The following is a 27,688-nucleotide window of genomic DNA, read 5'->3' as shown; positions in this document are numbered from 1 at the left end:
TTTCATCAGAATTGTATTATTGGCACCCTGATAGAGGACCTCCAGCCTCAGGAAAGATGAGAAATAAATTTCTGTTGTTTATAAGTCACCCAATATATGGTATTTTATTATAGCAGCCAGAACAGACTAAAATATCTCCTGAGGCTTTATTACTATCAATTGTGCTTTTAATTAAGGAAGGAGTTGGTAGGAATGGACTCAATTTATAGATAGAAGAATAAGGCATGGAAAATTAGGGGGTCCTAGGCCCCCTCCCCAACACACACATTTTAAGCTATTGGGATTAAAGTTTATTTTGGCAGGGAGTGTTAAACCAGGCCCATGACAGTGAAAGCACTGAGTCTTAACCACTGGACCGTCAGGGAATTCCCTGCAATTTTTAAATTTAGAATTCAAGCTTCTTGACTCTATTCAATGCTGCATTTACTGAACTCCCTTTGTTTCATATTATTTTATCATTTATTCTAAGGAAAGCTGCTTCTTTCAAAGAGAATACTATTCATTTCTGCAGTACCAGATAAGATTCTCTGCATTGTAAAAGATGGAAGACCCAATTCAAACAGCCTTAAACAATACTGATTTATTTGTGGGGAATCAATAGGCTGATGAACTTCGAAAGTCCCGATATGAAGTAGGCTCCAAACAGGCTTGACTCAGTCACACAAGTTACCAAGGACCTAGTTTTTCTTTGCCTCTGTTCTACCCGCCACCTGATAATGTTCAGTCTTAGATTCTACCCCGTGGGATATCCCTTAGGGTTTTCTTGTTTGGGGACAGAGGAGTGGGCAAAATAGACTTTTCACACTTCTGCTAATCTTGACCAATTAAGGAAACAACACAGATAAGAATGAACTGACATGAGTCCTAGTCTGGTCATGGGGAGCAGAATAGAATTAGGTGAGTTAGTAGAATATTAGGTGATCTTGAGAGCTGGGAACACACCAGAAAGTAGATGCATTCTAGAGAAAAGAGCATCTCTGGAGATCTGCAAGAGCCTGTCAGGGATGCTGAGTCCAAATCCATCTAGAATCACTGGAGTCTAGGGAGGTGTTGGGATATAAGTTTGGATGAACAGGTAGGGAAGAATGAAATCCTGAAGCCACCTGAGTCAGCTTCTATCTCCGTGATGGATGGGTATTGCTGAAGAATTTTGAGCAAGGGAGTGATGGAATTGGACTTAAACATTAGAAAAATTATTCTGACACTTTTGTGGAAGGAGGTTCACGGAGAGGCAGGAAGGAAAGCAACGAACCTAATACTATCAGTTGCATATTTTGTACATAAGCTCATTCGCTCAGTCATGTCCAACTCTCTGTGACCCTACGGACTGTAGTCTGCCAGGCTCCTCTCTCCATGGGATTTCCCAGGCAAGAACACTGGAGTGGATTGCCTTATAGCTTACCAGCAACAGGATGGAGAAGAGAGGAAAAGGAAGAGAGCCATTTAGATAGAGATAACACTAGATATAAGGAAAAGTGAAGCAACCAGAATGACTTCTGGGCTTCTATTTCAATAGTTGGGCCCATGGTGGGGCCAAAAACTTCGACAGACATGAATAAACATATCCTTGTGCCTTTGTTTTTGAGGACAGGTATGTGGAGAAGGAAATGGCAACCCACTCCAGTATTCTTGACTGGAGAATCCCAGGGATGGAGGAGCCTGGTGGGCTGCCATCTATGGGGTCGCACAGAGTTGGACACGACTGAAGCGACTTAGCAGCATGTGGCGGGCTGGGCTGTCTTGTGTATTTTTTCAGATATATTGGTTGAGACGAGCCCTAACAGAGGTGACAACCCCCAGACAGTTGTGCAAGTCAGGGTGGGCTCTCTGGGAAGACCTGCAACTAGTTTAAAGCCTCTGTTTCTACCTCCTTTGAGAAGTGCAGAGTGCTGGCTAAAGTGAATTCAGCTCAGCCACTTTTGCTGGGCTACTCAGCCTCTACAAATATGCATGGTGGAATCTTTGTGGAGGGAAACTGGCCTGTCCGTCTAATCTCCTCGGGCTGCTCTTGCTAATGGAACAAATTCTAACCGTCAAAGCCACCTGGCTCTGAATAGGAAAAAAAAAAAAAAGCCTTTCTTTGGCTTTTGTAAAGAGCCGGGCAAGAGGATTCACTACATGCAAATGCCTTAGGCATCCTGGTGGGGAGGGCTGGGAGGGGGGCGGTCCTAAGCCCTGTATCCATCTGTGACTCAGCCTAGCCCCACAAAGGACTCTCCAAACCTGCAAGGGAAAAAAGCGAGCTGAAAGGAGCCTTGTCATTGTTCTGACCGTGGGAACATCTGTCAGAAACGACGTTCCAGACCCTGCAAAAAGGTTCCCAGTGTTGCTTCCCCGGCAACATCATGCGTTACATTGATGACAGTAGCAGCTGCAGGGCCAGCCCGTGAGTGACCAGAGGCAGGGTGGAAATAGGAGAAATCGGTGCAGGCAGCCACAGTTCCATAGGATACCCTCCCCTTCCTCAGGGTCTCTTAGCTCAGCCTGCCTGCAAAGACCTGAATGTTAGGAATGTGGGTGGGAGGCAAACTGAATACCTAATTTAATCAAGACTGGGGCTTAAGTTAGACAATGCTTAGAGATTATGGTAAAAAAGGGATTCTAAATTGAAATGCAGTGTCTTTCTTATTAGTGACCCAGGAGGCCTTTGAAAACTCCAGTTTGAGTGAGCTGCTTTTCAGGTAAAACCAGTCTCTCAATCACAGTTGACGAGGTAGTGTGAGAGAGAGCCAGGAATACAGCTATGAACGCCACAGAAGGAAGCTTCTTTTTTTGCTCTCTAGCTTCCTTTCCTCTCTGGCCCTTCTGTTTCTCTCCTGTTTCACATATTTTCTCTTGATACCATGGAGAAGAAAGAAGTCTCAGGGACTTGGTTTTAGGCCACAGTGAACAACTGAAGTGGTGACAGAGATATCGTCAAGCCAGTTCAACAGCCTGCATTTGTCAGGGGAAGCACAGCGACTGAGACCGCCCACCCTGGCCAGGCACCATAGTAAACATTTGCATGAGCTGTCTTATGACGGGAGGTCCTGGTAAGGAATACGGAACTAATAAACATAGTAAACTAATAAACACCACCAACAGGAAGAGTTTGGGAAAGGTCAAAAAGAGACACCACAAGTCTGACCACCTCTCAGAATCCTCCTCACTGGCAGCCATTTTGGCTGAACAAGGCGTGCACCACCAGGAAGGACTCTGAGTCAGAATGATTGGCTAAAGACAACCCGGAAACAGCCCATCACCATAAAACCCGAGACGGCCAGCTAAAAGCAGTTCTCCTGGGTTCCCTTACCCTACTGATCTTCGGCCGGGAGCCCTTTCCTGAGCCCTTTCCCAAGAAAACCTCTTGCTTTGTCAGCACATGTCTCCTCGGATAATTCATTTCCGAGTGTTAGACAAGAGCCCAGTTGCGGGCCCTGGAAGGGGTCCCCGTTCCTGAAACACACTGAATGTATGTGATGGGTCTGGGCTTGAGTTACGTGAGTGGAGCTCCTGGGAGGGGTGATAACAATCCATGAGGGAGGTCAGGCATCTTCTCAGGTAATTGTAATGCACATCCCGATGTAGTAAGGGATCTGGGGAAGATATAAACCAGATAGCAGACAGTGCACAGACTAGTCTAGAAGTATTCTGACAAGAGACCTTGGGAGGTTTCAGGAAGGAACTGACATGGGGAGAAAAGAGCGAGGGAAAGATAGTGACTTTGTGCTTGCTTGCCTAGTCGCTCAGTCGCGTCTGACTCTCTGTGACCCTGCGCACTGCGGACAAGAAGGCTCCTCTGTCCATGGAATTTTTTTAGGCAAGAATACTACTGGAGTTGGGTTGCCATTTCCTCCTCCAGGGGATCTTCCTGACCCAGGGATTGAACCTGTGTCTCCTGTGTCTCCTGTATTAGAAGGCGGGTTCTTTATCCCTTGAGCCATCACGGGAGCCTGTGACTGTGAGAAGAGACAGTGTTGTTTGCTGAGGAGGAACTGGAAGTTTCTGAAAGGACATATAGCTGGAAAATAGGAAAACTCTCTCTGGATGGGCGACACCGTAGGAGGCCGCCTGTGATGAACTTGCTTCCCTCAGGGTGTTGGACTTTGGGACAGTTAATCTCTCATAGTTAGAGAAAGTGAACACCTGACTGAGAGTCTGAGACAGGTTACTCATCGGTGGATTCTCACTGGGAGAGTTTCCAAACGAATGGATGAAATACAAAGGCCTCTGACCTTTCGGAGTTAAATTCCTAAGCCAGAAAAGGAGATGAGCAGTTTTTCCTGATCTGTTTTTCCTGAGTTAATATTTATTGAGAGTCCTTCCTAGGCGTTGTGGAAACCACCTGATTAAGAGGAATGTGAAGTCAGATGGAGGAGATACGGAAGTTGTTTTTATGACTTACAATATGAAAATGATATTTTTCAGAGCCCCTGAAGGCACTGAAGCTATTCATCTAACAAAGCATTTCTCTTATGCCTCTACTCCATGCAAGCCAAGACAAATAGCAGTCCTTCTGGAGGTCTTGTTTCATATATTCTTTGAAACACATGTTTCCAAACACGAGTGAATTGGATGTTCTTATACATTTGCCTCTCTTTGAGTCAGTGACTGCTTCTGAAGATGACTCAGTTGGAGTGTTAGGTGGCATTTTTCAGGGTTGACAGAGGCCCTCCTAGGAAAAGTGGGAAAATGCAGAGGTGATCCCAATGCCCTACAGGAGAGGTGGTGTGGGGTGGGAGGTGTGGACAGGGCACGTAGGAAGTCACATGTACTGAATATCTTTGTAGGTACTTGGGGAGGTAACTTGCAGGCAAAATATTCATTACTTTTTCAGTCTCTTGAGTGAAATATCAGCAGGTATCCCTATAGAATGATGAGTAACTTCCCTGGTGGCTCAGATGGTAAAGAATCTGTCTATAATGTAGGAGTCCTGGGTTCGATCCCTGGTTTGGAAAGTTCCCCTTGAGAGGGGAATGGCAACCCACTCCAGTATTCTTGCCTGGAGAATTCCATGGACATAGGAACCTGACAGGCTATAGTCCATGGGATCACAGAGTCAGACATGACTGAGTGACTAACAATCACTATCCATCACTATCGAGTGATGAAGAAAGACTGAGAAGTTAAGTAACTTGCCTAAGGCCTATCTATTGGGCAGTGAAGCAGCCATGATTCATGGGCCAGAATTCAGGGCTTACACCACCCTGCCCAGGCTGCTCCCAGGGCAAGTACTGCTCAATCAGAAAACAAACAGTACTATTCTTTTATTGGACTAATACCAGGAAAAAAGAGCATGCAAATAGTACTACTCCACCAGCAAACTTCCTACAGCTAGGCCCAAACTTTAAAACTTTTTTGTTTTTGGTCTAACACTATAGTAAGAAATATACTTGACAAGAAGACCCAGTACAGTTTTACACATAAAATTTCAGAAGTGTTATGAAGCAGTTCTTACTTTCTGACTGTGAGATGCTCTGTTTTCTATTGAAATAATCTTTTCTATTAGTTTAATTTTTTAAAATGCTAAACTTTGGACTTAGGAATTTTGACAGCCTCTTACCTGGTTTGCATATCCCCCTCTAGCTAAAAATACGATGTTATCCTTTTATGATTTACTCTTGCCCTGAAGGTTGTCTGGTTCTAACAGAAATAGGTAAAACTATTTACCTGTCTCCAAGAGCCCTTGTACTCCTTGTAGGGTTACACCCCAGGCTTCTGCTTCTCCAGCCTTCCTAGGAATGGAGGACTCTCAATCTCAGCCTTCAATCAAGAGGGAGTTTTGAATGTGAGGGAGCTGATCATGTTTGCTTTTTAAAATAACTTTCCATGTCCAGGTCATGCATAGAGATTCTCTTTGATGTCTCCTACCTCTGAGTATATAGAACTGTTAAAGCATCACACTTTTACTTTCTTTCTTTATTTTATAAACATTTATTTATTTGGCTGTGTTGGGTTTTAGTTGTGGCATGTGGGACCTTTGAAATTGCGGCACGCGGGATCTTTTTTTAAGTTGTGGCATGCAAACTCATAGTTGTGGTGTGTGGAATCCATCCCCTGGCCAGGGATTGAACCTGGGCCCCCTGCATTGGGAGCACAGAGTCTCAGTCACTGGACCACCAGGGAAGTCCCAGCACACTTTTACTTTAATCTTGGAAACTTTGCCTGAGAGGATTGGAGAGAGAGAGGTGATACTTAATGAGGTGGATTTTACGATTCCATTCACCCTGACAGGAGAGGCTCTGATCTGAGGATCATGTTTGCCAGTTTGGGGGGAAGAAACCTGTACAAATAAATCTTTCTGAAGGCACTTTGCATGCTGTGCAGTGCCAGACAAATATGAGCAATCGTTGCTATTAGGCGTGATGCTGAGTAAGGGCAAAGTGCTTTATCCTGTCCGTAAAGGATGACAGGCCTTTTCTTGACACAGGCCAAGCCTGTAACAAATTATTGCTCTTCATCTGGCCACAAAAATTGCTGCTCTTACACAGATGTAAAGACAGACTTTTGGACTATGTCAGAGAATAGCATTGAAACATGTATATTACCATATGAAAAACAGGTAACCAGTACCTGAGACAGGGCCCCCAAAGCCAGTGCTCTGGGACAGCCCAGAGGGACAGGGTGGGGAGGGAAGTGGGAGGGGTGTTCAGGATGGGGGGACACGTATGTCCCCGTGGCTGATTCATGTTGATGTATGGCAAAAACCATCACAATACTGTAGAGTAATTATCCTCCAATTAAAATAAATTAATTAAAAAATGTTGCTCTTTATTTGACCAATAAATCCAATATGTATTGATTCCTTATTATATATGAAGTATTGTGCAGGGCTTTGTGGAGGCTGAAACCAAATGAGATGTAGTCTCTGCACTTTAGGTGCTTATAACTGATCTTTAGGGAGAAGAGAAATCTAAGACACAAAACAAAAAATGTTTAAAATCCACCAGGGTGGATAATGCAGTACTGAACAGCATGCTACAGAAAAGCCAAATGGTCAGATTCAGTGAGAGAACCCAGACCTGCCTCCTGGTCTGTGAAGGGACCTCTGTGTTGGAAATTAGACATAGGAATGTGGAGACAACAGAGGTCTGTTTATCTGGAAAGCTCTGCTCAGTAACCTGCAACCCTTGGGATTCATTTGACCTGGTTTGTGGTGTTGATTCAACGTGGGCTTCAAGACATCCCATGAGCTATGTCATACGCTAAAGCACAGGCTTTGCTATTTTAAAAATATCCTCAGTTGATTCCTAACATTCAGGTAGGGTTGAGAGTCATAGATAGGATGGTTCTTTTTAGATAGGTAGTATTGAAATATTTGCTCATTTCTACTCTGATTTTAATTATACAGATAAAGAAGTGATCTGCAGGGGTTATTATCAGCAGCAATAATTCTTAAAATGGATTTATAAAAGCATTGAACACTAAAAAAAAAATGGAACGTTTGTATCCCAAACTGCACCATATTTAACTGCACAGTTACTAAGTGGTAGCTGTTTGGTACAAGGTGACATGGATGTCATTCAACCTGGATCCTAGTTATGACTCAAACCAGCACACTGTATTTGAAATTTAATCTCCTTATTTGTGAAATAGGGTTCCTAATAACATCTGCCCAATCTATCTCAGTAGAGAAGGCAATGGCAACCCCCACTCCAGTGTTCCTGCCTGGAGAATGCCGTGGACAGAGGAGCCTGGCAGGCTACAGTTCACGGGGTCGCAAAGAGTCAGACACGACTGAGTGACTAAACCACCACCAATCTACCTCAGGGGGTGGCGCAGTAGGTAAAGATGCAATGCATGCGGTGCAGGCGACACTGGTTCTGAGCCCTGGGTTGAGAAGATCCCCTGGAGGAGGGCATGACAACCCACTCCAGTCTTCTTGCCTAGAGAATCCCATGGACAGAGGAGCCTGGTGGGCTTCAGTCCATGGTGCCACAGAGAGACCGACATGACTAAACACGCAGGCAGGCAGTCTACCTCACAAATTAGGAATGAAGCAAGACAGTAATAGATGCAAAAGTTTTTGATAAAGTTAGAAAGTTTTACGGAAGTATAGGGCATTGTTATTTTCTTTTCCTTTGTATTTTCTTTTCAAGTCACACACTTGAAGGATTGCGTGTTAATTTCCAGTCAGTGGCAGGCGGAACCCGGAACCTGCGGAGAGGGAAACTGAGGAGGTGGAAACTGGTGAGGCAGGAACCTTTAAGTAAGGGACTTGTGTATTCACGAAGTCTGGTATCTGCGTGTCCTGGCGCCAAGCTCCAGGAGGATTGCAAGGGCGGGCTCTATGTGAGTATCTGCGCATGTGTACACAGAAGTATGCATCAATGTATGTATACCTGTATACACAGGTATGTAAATATGTGTACACCTGTATACACAGGTATGTATGTAAATGTACATACACATATACATTTCAAAGGCATCTATCTGGGCCTTTGGAAGCAAAGCTATGCCAGGGCAGCGATAGGACTCATGGAAAAAGATCACTAAAGCTCAGTTGTCCCTGACTAACAGCAACCACAGCCTCAGCTCTGTGCCGACAGGGCTCTGGTCTGTTCTTTAAAAAAAATATTTATTTATTTGGCTGTGCTGGGTCTTAGCTGCCACATAAGGAAACTTTAGTGGCAGCGTGTGGTGATCAAGCTTGGATCTCCTACATTGGGAGTGTGACCTCTTAGCGGCTGGACCACCAGGGAAGTCCCTGGATATGTTCTTAATTGAATAAGCTTCAGGTCTTTTTTTTTTTCTTTTTCTGCCTTTGGATGACTTGTTTGGAAGTTTTCTTTAGGTGTGTGATATAGTAGGGGAGGGGAATTTGGGGAGCGAGTTGCCCTAGAGACAAGAGGAAGGGGGAGGGCATTTCCCAGCGCTCAGATGAATGCATTTCCCGTGGATGTGGAAGAGAGTTTTAAGAGGGGCCACTGACAGGACTGCACCCTCAGAAATGGCTGGCCCTTCTTAGTAACTCTCTCCGATTCTTACTCCCGTTGAAAACCTACTCCTCTGTGTGGAAACACTCAGGACTGGAAGGTGTTCAGTGCTTCATTCCTGTTTTAGGGCAGAGCATCTCTTCCCAGGCCTTGGACTCTCCCCAGCGGGGGAGACGGAGTGCCAGCTCTTACAAAGGCTTCGCTGTGTGGTGTCCCGACGGGCTGGCCCAGGACGCGGCATGGCAGCTCTGTTGTGGGCCAAAGAGGAAGCCCGAGTGGGAATGGCCTCATGGGAGGAAAGGGTGTTGGCGGGCGTATGGTTAAATCATAGTAGGGGGTGTCAGTGAAAACCCAAAGAGTATGTGGTGGTGAAAGGAGGATGTCTTTCACAACATCATGGGATGCCTTTTACATGAACCGCCCTCAGCGAGGACTAAGAACTCTGGAACTAAGAACTTGGTTTTACTGCCCCAATCTGTTGCTTCCTAGAAGTCTTCTTTCTTCCCCCATCTCATGGTCTTTCAAGGTATCTAAGGTCCAAGGTTGAGTCTGGATATGGAAACGGTACTCTGGGCCCCGATGGGCTCAGGGTGGGATTTGTCCTGAAGTGTGTAAGGGGATTGAGAGCCAGCACTTTTGTCTTTGGTGAGGCCCCAACCCCCAGTGATAGTGAGGCCACCAGGACTGGCTGTAGATATGATTTGCCTTTGGTTCCCACGGGAAGAATGAGGGCCTGGAGGTGAGGGTGTGGGGCCTTAGGGCATTTCCATGGCAGTGTCATTCTGGCCCTCAGGTTCTTCTTCCATACTTTTCAGAACAATTCTTGGGTTGCTGGGAGCCAGAGGTCAGCATTTGGTTCTGAATCCTGCTGCCAGTTAGTCCTGTTGTCAGGGGAAGCACACTGACTGGATCCGCCCACCTTGGCCAGCCACCATAGTAACCATTTGCATGAGCTGTTTTAGGACAGGAGCTTCTGGTAAGGAACAAGGAACTAATAAGCCTCCACCCACCGGAAGAGTTCAGGAAAGGTCAAAAGGAGACACCACATGTCTGACCACCTCCCAGAATCCTTCTCTCTGGCAGCCATCTTGACTGAACAAGCTGTGTATCAGGAAGGACTCTGAGGCTAAAGACAACCTGGAAACTAATCCCATCACCATAAAATCCCAAGACTGCAAGCCATGTGACAGAGCTGTTCTCCTGGGTTCCCTTCACCTACTGCTCTCCACCAGGTGCCGTTTCCCAATAAAATCTCTTGCTTTGTCAGCAGATGTGTCTCCTCGGACAGTTCATTTCCGAGTGTTAGACAAGAGCCCAGTTTTGCGTCCTGGAAGGGGTCCCCTTTCCTGCGACACTGTGACCTCATTTACTATATCTCATTTTTCTCCCTTTATCTGTCAGATGGGAATGCTTTTTAATTATAAATTAGTATAAAGAGTTATAGTACTTACATGGTAATTAGCTTGATTTCTGTTGAGCATGTTTGTTGAAGGAGGGAGAATGTCAACATTGACGTTAGTGTCAGAAAGAAAGCTCCTCTAAAGTTAAAAGTGTGATTGCTAAGGGGTATAGAGGAAAGGAAAGCAGAGAGTGTAATCAGTTGCATAGACCAGAGAGAAAAAGTTGGAGGGTAGAGGGCAGAAGGAGAAAAAGCTGGCTGGGTCTTCTGTTAAAAGCTGTGAGAGATGACTTCTCTGGTATGAAGAGATGGTAACAAAATCTCTCCACAATGCCTCACATTCAACCATTAGAGATTTATTCCTTTAGATGAAATGCTGTGTTTTTGGTTATTGTCCTCATATAAAATATAGATATGTCTGGAATGGGTAACATGTTAAGCTATTTGTTCCTTTTTTTCTGTTCATTTTCCAACCTGACAAGGACAACCTGGGTAAAAGTGATGGTACAGGATTATCCGTGAAGCAGAAATTAAATCAGGGTATGGAGGAGGAGGAAGACTTTAGAGACTTTACTTACTTCACCATTTTGTTTTAGGACTCAGGTTCACTTGGAGTTTGCCAAGACGATAGGGAATGAGTGTGCGGAGGCTTCTGCCTGAGACTGCAATTGAGTTCAGGGGTGATGCTTTAACCAGAGAGCAAGGAGAACAAATCTCTGGTGTCTAGAAACTGAATAAAACTTCTGTTCCCTTGCTGTGTGCTGTTGAGTATGTTGGCCAAGCTCAATGGAAACACTGCATTCCTGGGCAGAGCTCCTCATGCCTTCTGCCGAGAAACTCCTTCTCCCTCCACTGCCTGCATTGCCTCAGGACCAGCTCTGATCTCAGGGGGATATGCATGCAAGTGGCAATTAACAGATAACCCGTCACAGTCTGCAAAAGCCTTTCAAATCCATTATGCCGGCTGGTTCTCACACATTCCTCTCCAGGAGCTAGATGAGATTCTGGACCTAATTAGTATTTGAAGAAGTGAAAACTCTTGGGAGTTGCTGGGAAAATCGTGAAGTTGCCTTGAAGCCACATGGCTGACCCCTCGCAGCTAAATTGGAGTGTTCAGGTGCTCCTTTGTTTAGAATATCAGTGAATTTTTGTTTCTTTAGCTCCTCTCTGAGGAAAGTGATAGCTAGGAGGGCAAATTTGAGGCACTTTGTATGAAACGCCCAGACGCTTTGATGAGGAAGGAGACATCATAAGCCAAGGATGCTTGTACAGTTTTCTGGTGCCATCTAGTGTCTTCCTGGAGGAAAGGCAGAGGAGTGACTCGGTCATGAAAGGACACTGGTGGCAGCAAAGTGAGTCTTTGAGGTGCCAGAGTTGACTTTCTCTTCAATTGGGCTCTGTGGGTCATTGTGTTTATTTCCAGAGGTTTGAGAGAATTGTTTTATTTAAAACCTGCCTTCTTCCAGAGGTACTTCTTTGGGATTGGGAGGGAAGAGCTGATGAACAAATTCATGACATGTTATAGTATTCATTTTACCCAGGGATTGTTGCATATCAAAAGGGCTACAGAGAAAGAACAATAACTTACCCCAAGAAAGAGACCCTGTTAATAGACGCTGGATCCCTTGAGGGTAAGGACCAAGTTGGTTATGTCTATACCACCAGCCTAGCAAACACTGGCCACATAGTAGGTACCAGTGAATATATGATTTCATCACAGTAGCGTCTGGATGAGGAAGATATGCACCTTGCTTGCTAGAGGTATTCTCAGATAATTAGTGAATTATGGGATCCTTCACTTATTTGTACATAGGCAAGTAGCCTGAGTGGGCGTGCCTGGTGGATCAGACCATAAAGAATCTGTCTGCAATGCTGGAGACTTGGGTTCGATCCCTCGGTTGAGAAGATTCCCCTGGAGAAGGAAATGGCTACCCTCTATAGTATTCTTGCCTGGAGAATTCCATGCACAGAGGAGCCTGGCCGGCAACAGTCCATGGGGTCGCAGAGTCAGACACGACTGAACGACTAACACACACTCACTGGTATCGTAAGTGTGGGAGGCCTATAACTTTGAGGCAAATATCAACTTGATTCTTTTCTAGAAACAGCTGTTGAATTTTTATTTTAAAGGATAGTTAAAGGATATGAAAAGAAAAGAGCATTTAAGGCATAAAACAGAGAGAATGTAAGAAATTCACTTTTAAGCCCCATCCCTAAAACTAGAATTAGCATTAGAGTCAGGGGCCCTACTTGAGGGATAGAGCATGCTTGGGCCTTAATTATAGAATGGTTTCCACTGAGGCAGAGCTTTCTGAGACACAACTCTTGCCTCTTAAGGGTGAGCTTCAGAATAGATGCTTGGAAAAAATATATCTGACCCTTGAACACTGGCTTGAACCATGCAGGTCCGCTTTTTTTGACTGTAAATACTACAGTGCTATAGGATCCAGGTTGGTTGCACCTGCAGGTGCAGAACCATGGTACCAGAGGAACTGAATGTGCAGAGGGTCAACTCTGTTTTACTCATGTTTTCTGCTGTGCAGAGCGTTGGTGCTTCCAACTCTCTTGCATGTTCTGAGTCAACTGTAGTTTGTTCTTTAGATTTTTTTTTTTTTCTCTTTAGACATTTTGATTCTTGCTCTTGGTGACCCTATGTATAAGGCATCACTAAACATCCGCAGCCCTCGATTTCACCTGGCTACTTACTGTTGAGCCGTGGTGGGGTGTGCAGCTGTGTCTGCTGATGTTCAATCTAACATTCACATGGAAAGGTACCGGCTTTGAGCCTTTCTGTCAGGAAGTGGGAGTCAATCGAAGGATGCAGAGTGGTCTAAAGTAAGAGTGATGATACTTACCTTTCATTTTTACTTTCTTTTTACATTTGCTTCTAGCAATTGCTATGTGCATGAAAATGTATGTGAGTCAAAATGTGCTTTTAAATGTGATTGTTTAAAGGGAATTGGTTAGTTCTTTTGAAAAGCAAAGAATCTTTTTACAAAGTAAATAATCACACAGTTCAACTTGATAATTTATGAGTTGGCCAAGATACGTTCATTAAGGGTCTCTCTTATTAGATATGTGTTCCATGTTTAAAGTATTACAGAAATTCATTTAGTCCTTGAACAAAAAATGGATTAGCTTGTAGATATTTGGGGCAAAAATGCATGTCCCTTTATTTAAAAAGTATAAATCATGAATAATCTTTCAGATCAACCCTCCAAAAGCTATTAAAGCCATGAGGTAGGTTAAATAATAAAATTTGTAACTGAAGCAAGTAAAATGAATACAGCTAGAATAGTCAGCATGATAAAGGAGATGATAGATTCATTAGAAATATATTTTTAGTTATTGTTAAGATGTTTGAGTAAGTGTGGTGTTAGAGAAACATGAAGAAGAAAAATACTTTTGTATTGGGATGTTGGTGGCACTGATTCTTGTACCTAAGTCTACCTAACGGGTAGTTTTCTTGTGTTTGTATAGTAGATCTGTACTAGATTTTACTTCTCAAAGCTGGCCATTTTTTTCCGCTCAGAATTAAAACAGAGTAAAAAGAACAAAGATTTTTCTGGTCTTAGTGGGAAAGATCTAGAAAATAAAGATGCTTGAAGAATAGAGTTGAAAAAAAATGTGTGGGTGTGAAAAAGAGATGTCTTGAAGTTAGCAAGTGGCCTGTAAGTAGAGGAATTAAGAAATCAGCTCGTGAGAGTATGTACAACTTTCGTGATTCTCAAAGGAAGTAAATCTATGTCTGTTAGTTTCCATGTTGACTGACAGTTATGTATGCTCACAGGAAAATGGTATTTTTCATGTTTAATGACTTTTGAAGATCATTTGCAAAGTTGTTCTTTTCACATAGCAACATGGTACAGTGGTTTGGGGAAGGAATTTCAATTCAGGACTTTTCTTTTTTTTTTAAGGACTTTTCTTTAAAATAGAAATCTAACCCGGCTCCCTAGTCCCCTTTAGCATTGCTGTTTTGATGCCTAGACCAGTAAAGAGCCTCGCCTGGTTTTTTAGGATGACACCCCATCCCAAATCCCATGGCAACCAAGCCATTCACAAATATCCAGCTGTCTTTCTGTCTCTCTGTGTCAGACAGGCAGGCAGCTGTGAGTCATCAAATTTACATTGGGGTCATTTAGAAGATAATCTTTATGAAAATAAAAGATGAGTTTGAGTGTTTTTTGATTTTATTTTTTCACTTCAGTGTGGTATGAGAAAGCTGCATTGAGTAAAGCAGTGGGTCCTTAAAGTGTGGTCTAGGACCAGCACTGTCTACATGATGCACTTGGGAACTTGTTGGAAATGCAGTTCTCAAGCTTCACCCCAGACCTACTGAATAAGTCCTCTGCATGTGGGACTCTGTTTTAATAAGTCCCTCAGGTGACTGTGACCCACCCTGAAGTTTACAAACTTCCAAGTATGTTCTGTGTGGATGAGGTGGGGAAAACTAAGGACGTAGGTAAGGGAAAGAAACCAGTTCAGGCCAACTCCTTCCAAAATACTGTCATTATTATGTGGCTGGAAGAAGTTTGAAAGGAACATGAAAGATGGTCTCCCTCAGGGTTAGGAAGTAAACGAAACACAGATCGAGGGAGAGTGGGAAGGGATGGGAGAGTACCACTTGTTTTCTCTTGGGGTTGAAGCTGAAAGGTTGATCAGGTCCACGGTCCCTTATCCAAAATTCTAATTCTCAAAACTCTGAAAAGTAAGTACTTTACTGTAAGTTTGGTGCCAAAATTCACTGGCAAAAAAACCCGTCTGGAAGTTATTTATGAAATTATTTATTATCGTTATGTTTATCCCACTTAGAGTGAATATTTGTGTTTTGCTTTGATAATATTTGATAAAATACTAATACATTAGATTATGGGGTAAGTCCCCAGATCCTTTTGGAGGTCTTAGTAATTCACCATATTGGCTTTCTAAGCTTTAAAAAATTCTCAATTCTAAAGCATGTCTGCCTCAAAGATTTAAGAAAAGGGATTGTGGCTCTGTATAGGTTCAAGAACCTCTGGTCATTTCTCACAGCCAGTCAACTGAGCCAACTTTCTCTCTTCCTCCTGTTTCCTACAATGACTCAGCTGTCTGAAGGAAAGGGACCTTTCAAGCCAAGGACTTGAGAGCCTTTCACACTTAAATTTGTTTATCTGAAAATGGTGATTCTGTGCTTCTTGTCTGATGGGGACTAAATGTGATACATTACATGAAGCTTTCAGGAGACTCTTGTGGCAAGTAAGTATTTAATAATACTGCCTTTTATTGGTTTTGATATTTGCAACAGTGCTAGAAGAAATAATATCTGTCAGGAGGTTTCTAGAAAGGATTTATGCTTTGAACTGGGGATTGGACAAGCTGATGGCTCAGCCTGTTATGAATTCTGAGTCTGTGGCTTTGGGTAACTATCTGAGTGGAGGCTAATCTTTTCTTTAGCCAGAGCAAAGGTCACTCTTTGTTTTGGTCTGAGGAGGGTATATTTCCTTAGGAACATACATAGGCAGTTTTGCAACATGGCACTGCTTGGTTGGGTATGAATTCTGGAGCTAGATCGCTTGGGTTCAGATTTTGGCCCTACAACACATTAGGTGTGATGTTGGCTAGTGATGTCACCACCGTCTGCCTTAAATTCTTCATCTGTAAAATGCTGTGTAACACAGGGAGCTCAATCCAGTGCTCTGTGACAACCTAGAGGGGTGGGATGGGGTGGGGGTGGGGGTGGGAGGGAGGTCCAAGAGGCAGGAGGCTTATGTGTACTTGTGGCTGATCCACACTGTTGTAGAGCAGAATCCAATACCACATTGTAAAGCACTTATTCTCCATTTAAAAATAAATAAAGATAAGGTGTCCATAGGTTCGTGGATTTATCTCTGGGCTTTCTATTCTGTTCCATTGATCTATATTTCTGTCTTTGTGCCAGTACCATACTGTCTTGATGACTGTGGCTTTGTAGTAGAGTCTGAAGTCAGGCAGGTTGATTCCTCCAGTTCCATTCTTCTTTCTCAAGATTATTTTGGCTATTCGAGGTTTTTTGTATTTCCATACAAATTGTGAAATTATTTGTTCTAGTTCTGTGAAAAATACCGTTGGTAGCTTGATAGGGATTGCATTGAATCTATAGACTGCTTTGGGTAGAATAGCCATTTTGACAATATTGATTCTTCCAATCCATGAACACGGTATGTTTCTCCATCTGTTTGTGTCCTCTTTGATTTCTTTCATCAGTGTTTTATAGTTTTCTATGTATAGGTCCTTTGTTTCTTTAGGTAGATATACTCCTAAGTATTTTATTCTTTTTGTTGCAATGGTGAATGGTATTGTTTCCTTAATTTCTCTTTCTGTTTTTTCATTGTTAGTATATAGGAATGCAAGGGATTTCTGTGTGTTAATTTTATATCCTGCAACTTTACTATATTCATTGATTAGCTCTAGTAATTTTCTGGTAGAGTCTTTAGGGTTTTCTATATAGAGGATCATGTCATCTGCAAACAGTGAGAGTTGTACTTCTTCTTTTCCTATCTGGATTCCTTTTACTTCTTTTTCTGCTCTGATTGCTGTGGCCAGAACTTCCAACACTATGTTGAATAGTAGTGGTGAGAGTGGGCACCCTTGTCTTGTTCCTGATTTCAGGGGAAATGCCTTCAATTTTTCACCATTGAGGGTGATGCTTGCTGTGGGTTTGTCATATATAGCTTTTATTATGTTGAGGTATGTTCCTTCTATTCCTGCTTTTTGGAGAGTTTTAATCATAAATGAGTGTTGAATTTTGTCAAAGGCTTTCTCTGCATCTATTGAGATAATCATATGGTTTTTATCTTTCAATTTGTTAATGTGGTGTATCCACGAACCTATGGACACCTTATCTTTGACAAAGGAGGCAAGGATATACAATGGAAAAAAGACAACCTCTTTAACAAGTGGTGCTGGGAAAACTGGTCAACCACTTGCAAAAGAATGAAACTAGAACACTTTCTAACACCATACACAAAAATAAACTCAAAATGTATTAAAGATCTAAATGTAAGACCAGAAACTATAAAACTCCTAGAGGAGAACATAGGCAAAACACTCTCCGACATAAATCACAGCAAGATCCTCTATGACCCACCTCCCAGAATATTGGAAATAAAAGCAAAACTAAACAAATGGGACCTAATGAAACTTAAAAGCTTTTGCACTACAAAGGAAACTATAAGTAAGGTGAAAAGACAGCCCTCAGATTGGGAGAAAATAATAGCAAATGAAGAAACAGACAAAGGATTAATCTCAAAAATATACAAGCAACTCCTGCAGCTCAATTCCAGAAAAATAAATGACCCAATCAAAAAATGGGCCAAAGAACTAAACAGACATTTCTCCAAAGAAGACATACAGATGGCTAACAAACACATGAAAAGATGCTCAACATCACTCATTATTAGAGAAATGCAAATCAAAACCACAATGAGGTACCATTACACGCCAGTCAGGATGGCTGCTATCCAAAAGTCTACAAGCAATAAATGCTGGAGAGGGTGTGGAGAAAAGGGAACCCTCTTACACTGTTGGTGGGAATGCAAACTAGTACAACCGCTATGGAGAACAGTGTGGAGATTTCTTAAAAAACTGGAAATAGAACTGCCATATGACCCAGCAATCCCACTGCTGGGCATACACACTGAGGAAACCAGATCTGAAAGAGACACGTGCACCCCAATGTTCATCGCAGCACTGTTTATAATAGCCAGGACATGGAAGCAACCTAGATGCCCATCAGCAGATGAATGGATAAGGAAGCTGTGGTACATATACACCATGGAATATTACTCAGCCATTAAAAAGAATTCATTTGAACCAGTCCTAATGAGATGGATGAAGCGGGAGCCCATTATACAGAGTGAAGTAAGCCAGAAAGATAAAGAACATTACAGCATACTAACACATATATATGGAATTTAGAAAGGTGATAACGATAACCCTATATGCAAAACAGAAAAAGAGACACAGAAGTACAGAACAGACTTTTGAACTTTGTGGGAGAATGTGAGGGTGGGATGTTTCAAAAGAACAGCATGTATACTATCTATGGTGAAACAGATCACCAGCCCAGGTGGGATGCATGAGACAAGTGCTCCGGCCTGGTGCACTGGGAAGACCCAGAGGAATCGGGTGGAGAGGGAGGTGGGAGGGGGGATCGGGATTGGGAATACATGTAAATCCATGGCTGATTCATATCAATGTATGACAAAACCCACTGGAAAAAAAAAATAATAATAAAAAAAAAAAAAAAAGAGAAAGACCTAAAAAAAAAAAAAATAAATAAATAAAAAAGGGGCTAATATAAAAGAGGATAGGTTTGCTATGCTCAGTTTTTCTTAGAAACCTGTTTGGGCAAGCATGTGGCCTGGTCATGTCACAGTTGTCACGTGACTGCCCATCTATTTATTTACTCTCTTGGACAGTAAAGCAGGATGGTGCCAATGGGGTTGTGAATGAATGCACTGAGAGCTGGATGGTAGAGCCAGATCACGTGGTAACTCGTTAGCTTTTGCAGAATTGATGTTTTTTAACTGTGGTGTTGGAGAAGACTCTTGAGAGTCCCTTGGACTGCAGGGAGATCCAACCAGTCCACCCTAAAGGAAATCAGCCCTGAGTGTTCACTGGAAGGACTCATGTGGAAGCTGAAACTCCAATACTTTGACCACCTGATGCGAAGAGCTGACTCATTTGAAAAGACCCTGATGCTGGGAAAGATTGAAGGCAGGAGGAGAAGGGGATGACAGAGGATGAGGTGGTTGGTTGGCATCACTGACTAAATGCACATGAGTTTGAATAAACTCCAGGAGTTGGTGATAGATAGGGAGGCCTGATGTGCTGCGGTTCATGGGGTTGCAAAGAGTCGGACACGACTGAGCAACTGAACTGAATTGAAGGCAATTATTTAGAAGAGTGCTAGGTCTCCATGCTGCCTGGCAGGATCTCTCCTTGGACAGAATACGGTTGTCACCAGCCTGAGCGTCTCTCCTATCAGAAACTGTGGAGATCTGAGAATTCTCCCTTTGCTAGCATTACCTCACCTTGATGTTCACTGTTAACATTGGCTGAAAATGTATTCTTTGAGTTTTGCAGTAAACCGATATCTTGAAGTCTCAGGATGCTCAATTCTGCCAGGCCTCCGAAGGCCATCTTAGTTTTAGGCCGTCCTGGAATAACATTTCTTGTTTCTCTGACCACCCTTTGCTCAGCTTTCTGAAAGGAAGACGAATAGCTGATTTGGGAGTGTAAGTCTAGCATCATGTACAGCCCAATGAGTAGAGTTATTATGCCTCCAAAATGAGAATCTGACTTCACTCTTTTGCTGCCTGTCTTATAATTCTGCAAGATGGGCAAAAGGGATCGGCACTGACTGGCTTTCCCTGCGAGGTAAGCACAGTGAACAGGACCTGCTTCAGTAAATTCACCATCGGGCCCAGCTTCTTTGCTAGAACCTGACAGGGTGTAAGAGGGCGAACTTGCATTTCAAAGAGAAGATGCAAGACGGAAGTCTAGATTTGCCCTTAGAGATGTGCTCCTCTTTTGTGTTTTTAAAGATTAGTTATCAGCCATTAATGAAGCAGATACTCTGCCATTTGGTCTGGTGAACTTTGTGAACATTCTGGTGGATAAGACTGGTGAGGAGTGGGAGTGAGGTAGGGCGATCCCAGCCATCTTGAGTGGTTCAGAATCTGAAACTCGGTATATCGGGGTCGGGGGCATGCAGAGGTGGGAGGCACATGTTTCCCTTCCTGTAGGGTGTCTCTTTTTCCTTTGATATGTCTGAGGTCTGTGGCAACTCTTGGAGCCAGAACTCTCTTCAGAGGCGAATTAATGTAGAGTCTTTGAGTTGGTGCTGTGTCTGTGGGCAACACTGGGCTAGTGAAAGCATTAAAAAAAAAAAAAAAAAATGGCAGCGATGTCTCCAAAGGGTGATACTATTCCAAGAGCTTAACAAAGGTTTCCGGTACAGCCCAGAGCTGTGGAGCAGCCGTGTGCTGTTGCCTGCTTCTAGAACCTGCCTGTTGCTGCTGTCAAGGTCACACTATCCTTGCCATCCCTCAATGCCCCTCAAAACGGTGCACAGATAATAAAGACCGCAGCTGCTTGACTAACGTCCCCTATACCCTGGATTTTTTTTTTTGTCTAAGCTGCAAAAGGCTGCTTTGATTTTCTCTGGTGCATGGAATAACACCTACCCCCTGCTTATTAGAAGCAGGCAAAGATTTGTGGTAGATGATACCAAAACTAATTGAGAGCATTTCACAAAAAATTAATTATTCTCTAAGCTCTCCTTCATTCCCTTTTCTCTAGACTAGCATGGTTTCTTCTGAAATCTTTCTGTAGAGCCATGTCATTGTTCATGCACAACTTTCCTCTTTGTAGTCAGCTCTCATCAGACATGTGATACTTAACACGGTTTAGAGTACTTCTAAGATCTTTTTAATTAGCCTTTTCCTTAAATATTAAAATATTTATTATGAAAGGATTATACGGTCACTGTAGAAACCTCAAAATATAACTAAAATATGAGAAAGAAAAGCATCCAGAACCCCAACATCCATAGATCCCTGTGAAAGGGAGCAAAAATTAAGATCTAAGTAACTGGAGAGGTAAACCATTGTTCATAAGAAAATTGGTCTCTCTCTCTTGGGTTTATGTTCTTCCTTTAGTATTTTGCCTAGAAAGCTGTTCTAAATCTTAGATCATAAATTCACATGTGTTTCTAATAGGTCTCCTGAATATAGTTTTTACACTTAGCATTTTAGTCCATCCAAAATGTATATTTTGTACATTAGAAGGTACTGATTTGATTTCCTCCTAAAATAGTTAACTTGCTATTTTTAGCACCACTTATAAAACAATACTTTCTTTTACCCCATGATTAGTGATGCCATCTTTATCATATACCAAGTCCTTTTTTAGATAGGTATGTATTAGATTCCATTTCTAGGGTATTTGGTTCCACTATCAATTCTTCCATGTGTACCACATTATGTTATTGTAGTGTTAACACATGTCTTATTATCTGGTAATGCAAGTTCACTTCATTACTTGTGTAATAACTTGTTAGTAGCTGCTGAAGTTCTGGCTGACTCAAGGGATTGTATGATTTTGTGATGTCATCTGAAGATATTAATGTTAAAGAGTTTACTTTTTTCAAAATGAACTCTTTTTTTTACTATAATGTATCACAAATGTGTTATAAAAATTTGGATGATTCAGGCAAACACAAAGGAAAAAAAAATCACCCCAATCCTATTACCAGACAGAGTCATTTAAATATTTGAACCACCGCTCTTTGGCTGGTAAAACAGTCACATTTAGGTGACTCACTCTTGTTCATTTTTAAATTTCACATTCTGTTCAAGCTCTCTTCCTTTATCATTCCACCCCCATCCTTCTCGCAGAAATCTAGACTCTTCCTTGTCATTCACATTCTTCCTGGCACTCATGCTCTCTGAGAATCCTCTACTTAAGGGCTTTTTCTTGGTACCGCAAGCTCTTCCCTTGCCTTGGGCCTGGGTAAACCATGCCCTTCCTTTTTTCTTTTTTTTTTTAAATAGAGGAGGAAGTAGTTTTTTTAAAAAAAAAACCTAAGTATTGAGTTTTCTCTAAAGGTGATCTCCAGCTTCCTTGCAGTCTTCCTGTTTTATGGACCAGGCGGAGGAGAAGCGTTGAATGTCGAGGTGGGGATGTCACTGCTGCTTGTGCTAAACTGGTCCCTTTCAGGAGGCATCTCGGGGAAGTGGCTGGCTACAAGGCCAAGTGAGCGCTTAGGATGTTCTCTGCGTAGAGACTTGTTCTCAGCTATGAATCAGCTAGTCACCAGTTGTCACTTCTAGTGCCTAGCACCCTTGAATTCGGGCTAATGAAGATTAGTAAAAATACAGGAAAAACTAGAGTACACAAAATGTGTGCTATTAGTTCTTCGAAATTCCTGGAGATAAGTCACATAATTGGCTGTGTGTTTTCTGGCCATAGTAGGAAAAAACCATCACTCATAATAATTTTACTAGTCTATCTTTAAGGAAAAAAAAGTCATTGCTTAGAGGTAAAACTTTTCCTGGTACTGAGATTAACTGCTCCCTTGGCCCTGATAGAAAGAACCCTATTTTCTGCAGTGAACAATGTCCTCAAAGTTAATGTTTAACTTTTTTCTTTTCATCCTGTGAGTCAATGGGGTAAATGTAAAATGCGGTATGGTGAAAGCAGTTCTTTGGTGGGAAGGAAGCAGACAACTGTGTCCAGATTAGGTAAATTGCATTTTGACAAAATACATTGATATGAGCATAGATTTTCTTAAAAAGTTTTATCAAGGTATAATTGACAAATAGGAATTATATATATTTAACGGGAACAACTTGATGTTTTGATATATGTATACATTGTGAAATGATCCCCACAATCAAGCTAATTATTGTATCCATCACATCACATAGTTATCATTTTCTTCATCTTTTTCTCTTTCTCTTTTTTTGGGGGGGTGGTTATTTGTGGTGAGAATACATAAAATCTATTGTCTTAGCAAATTTCAACTATACAATATGGTATTGTTAACTTTAGCAAATTTCAACTATACAGGATATTGTGAAGTTTAGTCACCATGCTATATGTTGGATCTCAGATGTTACTCATCTCACATTACTGAAACTTTGTGCACTTTGACCAACATCTCCCCATTTCCACCCCACCCCCACCCTGCTCCCAACTCCTGGCAACTACCATTCTACTCCATGCTTCTACAAGTTTGACTGTTTCAGGTTTTACATATGAGATCAACGATCTGAGCATAAATCTTATATCTATAGGAAAATAGAGACTGCCTGACAATCCTTTATAAATTAAACCTCTCAAGTAGGTTTGGATAAAATTCAGTGTCAGTGAATTCAGCATTATCCTTTCAGCAATTGCTGAAGCACAGGTAAGTCATGTCGCTGGGCAAGTGCAGACCAATGCACTTAACAGCTAAGTAGGGAGTATGTTGGCAGTTTGTGTAAGTTGAGGAGCCCAATAGGATACATGCCACATGGAAAGCTCCCCAGTTTCCATTTGTAATTGGGTGGAGACCAGGCATGATCAAGACTCTTCTTGAGTAATAGCTTCGGTTTTGCTCTAACAAACAGACAAATGGGCAAAGGTGGCCTTTAATTTCTACTCCAAGGAAAATGGCCTCATCTGGAGATCAAGAGCCAATCCCCACAAGCACTGTCTGCAGATGAAAAATTGTGTATGTGTGCTGTTAGTTTTCATTCATTCGGTAATATTTATGGAGTACCATCTATGCATTTGGCAACATTCTCTTAAAGTGTGTCAAATATTTTTAAATAAATGGACATCTAGAGCAGAACTCTTACTCATGGGAGATGTGCAAAAGTGTATTTTGATGTTTAGGAAGTTCTCACACTTTAAAAATTTGGGAAACATTGCCAAAGGCAATTTCAGCCCGCTGGTCCTTAGATGTTATAAAGCATTTGCTTTGACTATTAAAAAATCTTAGTAAAATTCCCATGATAATATAGCATGTACTGAAACTTCTCCATCAAGTCCGTTGCCTTCGTGAGACCTGAAAGCTTAGTGATGGGTACCACTTCTGTCCCAGCTTCCTTAGGGCTCTACTGAATGTTTTGCTTGGTGGATGTTTCTGTTCATGTTTTACTCTGTTAACCAAGGGCACTTAAATTTGAAAATGGGTAGGAAAACCTTCTGGGATTTGTCCTACAAACTGTCAACTAGCTTTTTTTCTTTCTTCTGCTGTCTGCCTTTGACTTCTTGGTTTCTCTTTATCTCTTTTCTTGGAAGGAAAAGAAAGAATTCCTTGGTTGTGGGCGTGCCAATAGATGTCCTTAACTTGGCTTGCCTTCAGCAATGGACCCAAGGAATTTTGCTGTAATATTCTGGATTACCCAAGTAGTCCAGCTTCCCAACACTGGAGAAGAGTTATATTGAGTTAGTGGGTGCCATCAATTTTTCTTTCTTTCCTTTTTTTTTAATGATATTTTGTCATCTTAAAGCATTTTTTGGTTTCTGTATGCAGGGAGAAAGCACGTCTAGCAGTGCTGTTTTGGTTTGAAGATGCCCCTCCTCCTTCCCTCCCTCTCCCTTCTCTCCTCCTCTGCCCTCTTCCCCCTTTTACTGTTCTCCTCACCCCTGCACGCTCTTTCTTTCCTTCCTCACCCCTTCCCCCTTCTCTTTTTCTCCTCTTCTTCTCCCTATTACTTTCACAAAAGCTACAGCCATGGTCCAGTTGTTACTATTTTGGTAGATTCTCTGTGCTTCCCAAGGGCTGCAGGATTACTTCTGAATTGCAACGTGAAATAAGTCTTGCTATTTTTAACATCCTAAATGGTTCTACAACCCATGCACCTTTCTCAAGTCCACAGTCATTTATTTAGCCCAAGCCGCCCTTGTCTCTAGCCTAGAGAAGTTCACCTTTCATGAAAGAATGTTTGAGAACAAGTTAGTGTGTTTGCCCTCCTGCCAAAAATGACTCCTAAGCTGAAGGGTGGCAAACATCCCAGGACAATAAATGAATGGCCTTTCACAACATTCCTCTGCATCCTACCATTTCTTGGGGTAAGATACAGGTGTGCAAAGCCTTCTTAACCCTTGGGTGATGTTTCTATTGTACAGAAAAGCTGAAAATAATTATTTTGGATTTCTAGTAAGATTCAAAATGGTCATACAAAAGAGGCAGTCTTCCACTCAAAGAAATATGAGAACTAATGAAACTTCTGTTTTTTTTTCATTTTGTTGTTCAGTTCAGTTCAGTTCAATTCAGTTGCTCAGTCTTGTCCGACTCTTTGCAACCCCATGGGCTGCAGCACACCAGGCCTGCCTGTCCATCACCAACTCCCAGAGTTTACTCAAACTCATGTCCATTGAGTCGGTGATGCCATCCAACTATCTCATCCTCTGTCCTCCCCTACTCCTCCCACCTTCAATCTTTCCCAGCATCAGGGTCTTTTCAAATGAGTCAGTTCTTCGCATCAGGTGGCCAAAGTATTGGAGTTTCAGCTTCAGCATCAGTCCTTCCAAAGAATATTTAGGACTGATTTCCTTTAGGATGGACTGGTTGGATCTCCTTGCAGTCCAAGGGACTCTCAAGAGTCTTCTCCAACACCACAGTTCAAAAGCATCAATTCTTCAGCGCTCAGCTTTCTTTTTTTACTTTTTTTTCCAGCTTTCTTTATAGTCCAACTCTCACATCCATACATGACCACTGGAAAAACCATAGCTTTGACTAGACGGACCTTTGTTGGCAAAGTAATGTCTCTGCTTTTTAACATGCTATCTAGATTGGTCATAGATTTTCTTCCAAGGAGAAAGTGTCTTTTAATTTTCGTAAAGAAAGCTGAGTGCCGAAGAATTGATGCTTTTGAACTGTGGTGTTGGAGAAGACTCTTGAGAGTCCCTTGGACTGCAAGGAGATCCAACCAGTCCATTCTAAAGGAGATCAGTCCTGGGTGTTCATTGGAAGGACTGATGCTGAAGCTGAAACTCCAATACTTTGGCCACCTGATGCGAAGATCTGACTCATTTGACAAGACCCTGATGCTGGGAAAGATTGAAGGTGGGAGGAGTAGGGGAGGACAGAGGATGAGATAGTTGGATGGCATCACTGACTCAATGGACATGAGTTTGAGTAAACTCTGGGAGTTGGTGATGGACAGGGAGGCCTGGCGTGCTATAGTCCATGGGGTTGCAAAGAGTCGGACACGACTGAGCGACTGAACTGAACTGAGCATGCATAATGCTATATTATATATTTTTATTTTTGTTTTATTAATAAACTTTATACAATACTATGTTTACTCTGTTTTAATAATTTACAAACATTAACTTATTTAATAAACAACATAGAAAGTGAAAGTCCTTCTTATTATACTACCATTCTGCAGAGATGATCATGATCAACCATTTGAGAGATTTTTCAATACCTTCTTTTCTTTTTCTTGAAGGTATAATCATGTTTTATGTTATTGTTGCCATAATTGATATCCTTATATGTGTTACAGTGGAGTAACATTCTTTTGCAACTTGCTTTTTTACTTAGCCATATCTCTTGAGCATCTTTTTATGTGAGCACTTTACTTATATATCATTGTGTTCAATGGTTGTATAGTTTTCCATTGTGTAAATAAACCATGATTTATTTAGCCATATTGGTATTGAAGGAAGTTTGTGCTATTGACACCTTTTTACTTATAAACTTTGCATTGTATGGGAGTGCCTTTGAAAGCTAAACTGCTAAGAGTAGAAATGCTGGCTCAACATATTTGCAAATTATTCTCTGCTAGGGAGACTTGGGTTCGATCCCTGGGTTGGGAAGATCTCCTGGAGAAGGGAAAGGCAGCCCACTCCAGTATTCTGGCCTGGAGAATTCCATGGACTGTATAGTCCATGGGGTTGCAAAGAGTGGGACACAACTGAGTGACTTTCACTTTCACCTTTTCACACATCTCCTCCAGCGGTGTATTAGTGTACCTGTGTCCTCACACCCATGTTTATATGGATAGTATAAATTAAAAAACCCCAAACATATAGGCAAAGAATAAAAAAAAAAACTGCATGTGACTAAGGTATTAAAGATGAAGAAAGAAAAGGAAGAATTACCTCTTTTCCTCCCTGGCTGCTTGAAGATCAGCTGCCATCATGAACGACACAGTAACTATCCGAACGAGGAAGTTCATGACCAACCGACTGCTTCAGCGGAAACAAATGGTCATTGATGTTCTTCACCCTGGAAAGGCAACAGTACCTAAAACGGAAATTCGGGAAAAACTGGCCAAAATGTACAAGACCACACCAGATGCCATCCTTGTATCTGGATTCAGAACCCATTTTGGTGGTGGCAGGACAGCTGGCCTCGGCATGATTTACGACTCCCTGGATTGAGAAGAGAACGAGCCCAAACACAGGCTTGCAAGGCATGGCCTGTATGAGAAGAGAAAGACCCCAAGAAAACAGCGAAAGGGACGCAGGAACAGAGTGAAGAAAGTCAGGGGGACTGCAAAGGCCAGTGCTGGTGCTGGCAAAAAGGGAGCTGGAGATTGGACAACAGAAGGAGTCAAGATTCTGCAGTGACTGTATCTGTGGTGCTTGTGCAGATTTTTCATGAAAGAGAGAATAAACTAAGACCTTTTACAAAAAAAAAAAAAAAAAAGAAAAGGAAGAATTAAAGGATAATAATGAATGAAAACTGATAGAGAAAAAAAATCCACATAGAAGCCTGAGTGATGGAAGGAATAGGGAATTTTAACTCTCAGTGTTTAGAGTACTTGAAGTTCAGCTGCTCTTTGCAACTATACACATGAAGTTCTGCATTTTTCTGTATGTTACCTTTTACAGTGTGAGGTCTACT

General features: G+C 42.1%; 1 pseudogene; it reads left to right on the top strand.

The window, feature by feature from the left end:
* Positions 1–3,936: 3,936 nt before the first annotated feature.
* Positions 3,937–27,453, top strand: LOC122697555 (annotated as a pseudogene).
* Positions 27,454–27,688: the final 235 nt, after the last annotated feature.

Source organism: Cervus elaphus, chromosome 7 (assembly GCF_910594005.1).
Source record: "Cervus elaphus chromosome 7, mCerEla1.1, whole genome shotgun sequence".
NCBI lineage: Eukaryota > Metazoa > Chordata > Mammalia > Artiodactyla > Cervidae > Cervus > Cervus elaphus.
This window is presented reverse-complemented; position numbering and strand designations above follow the sequence as displayed.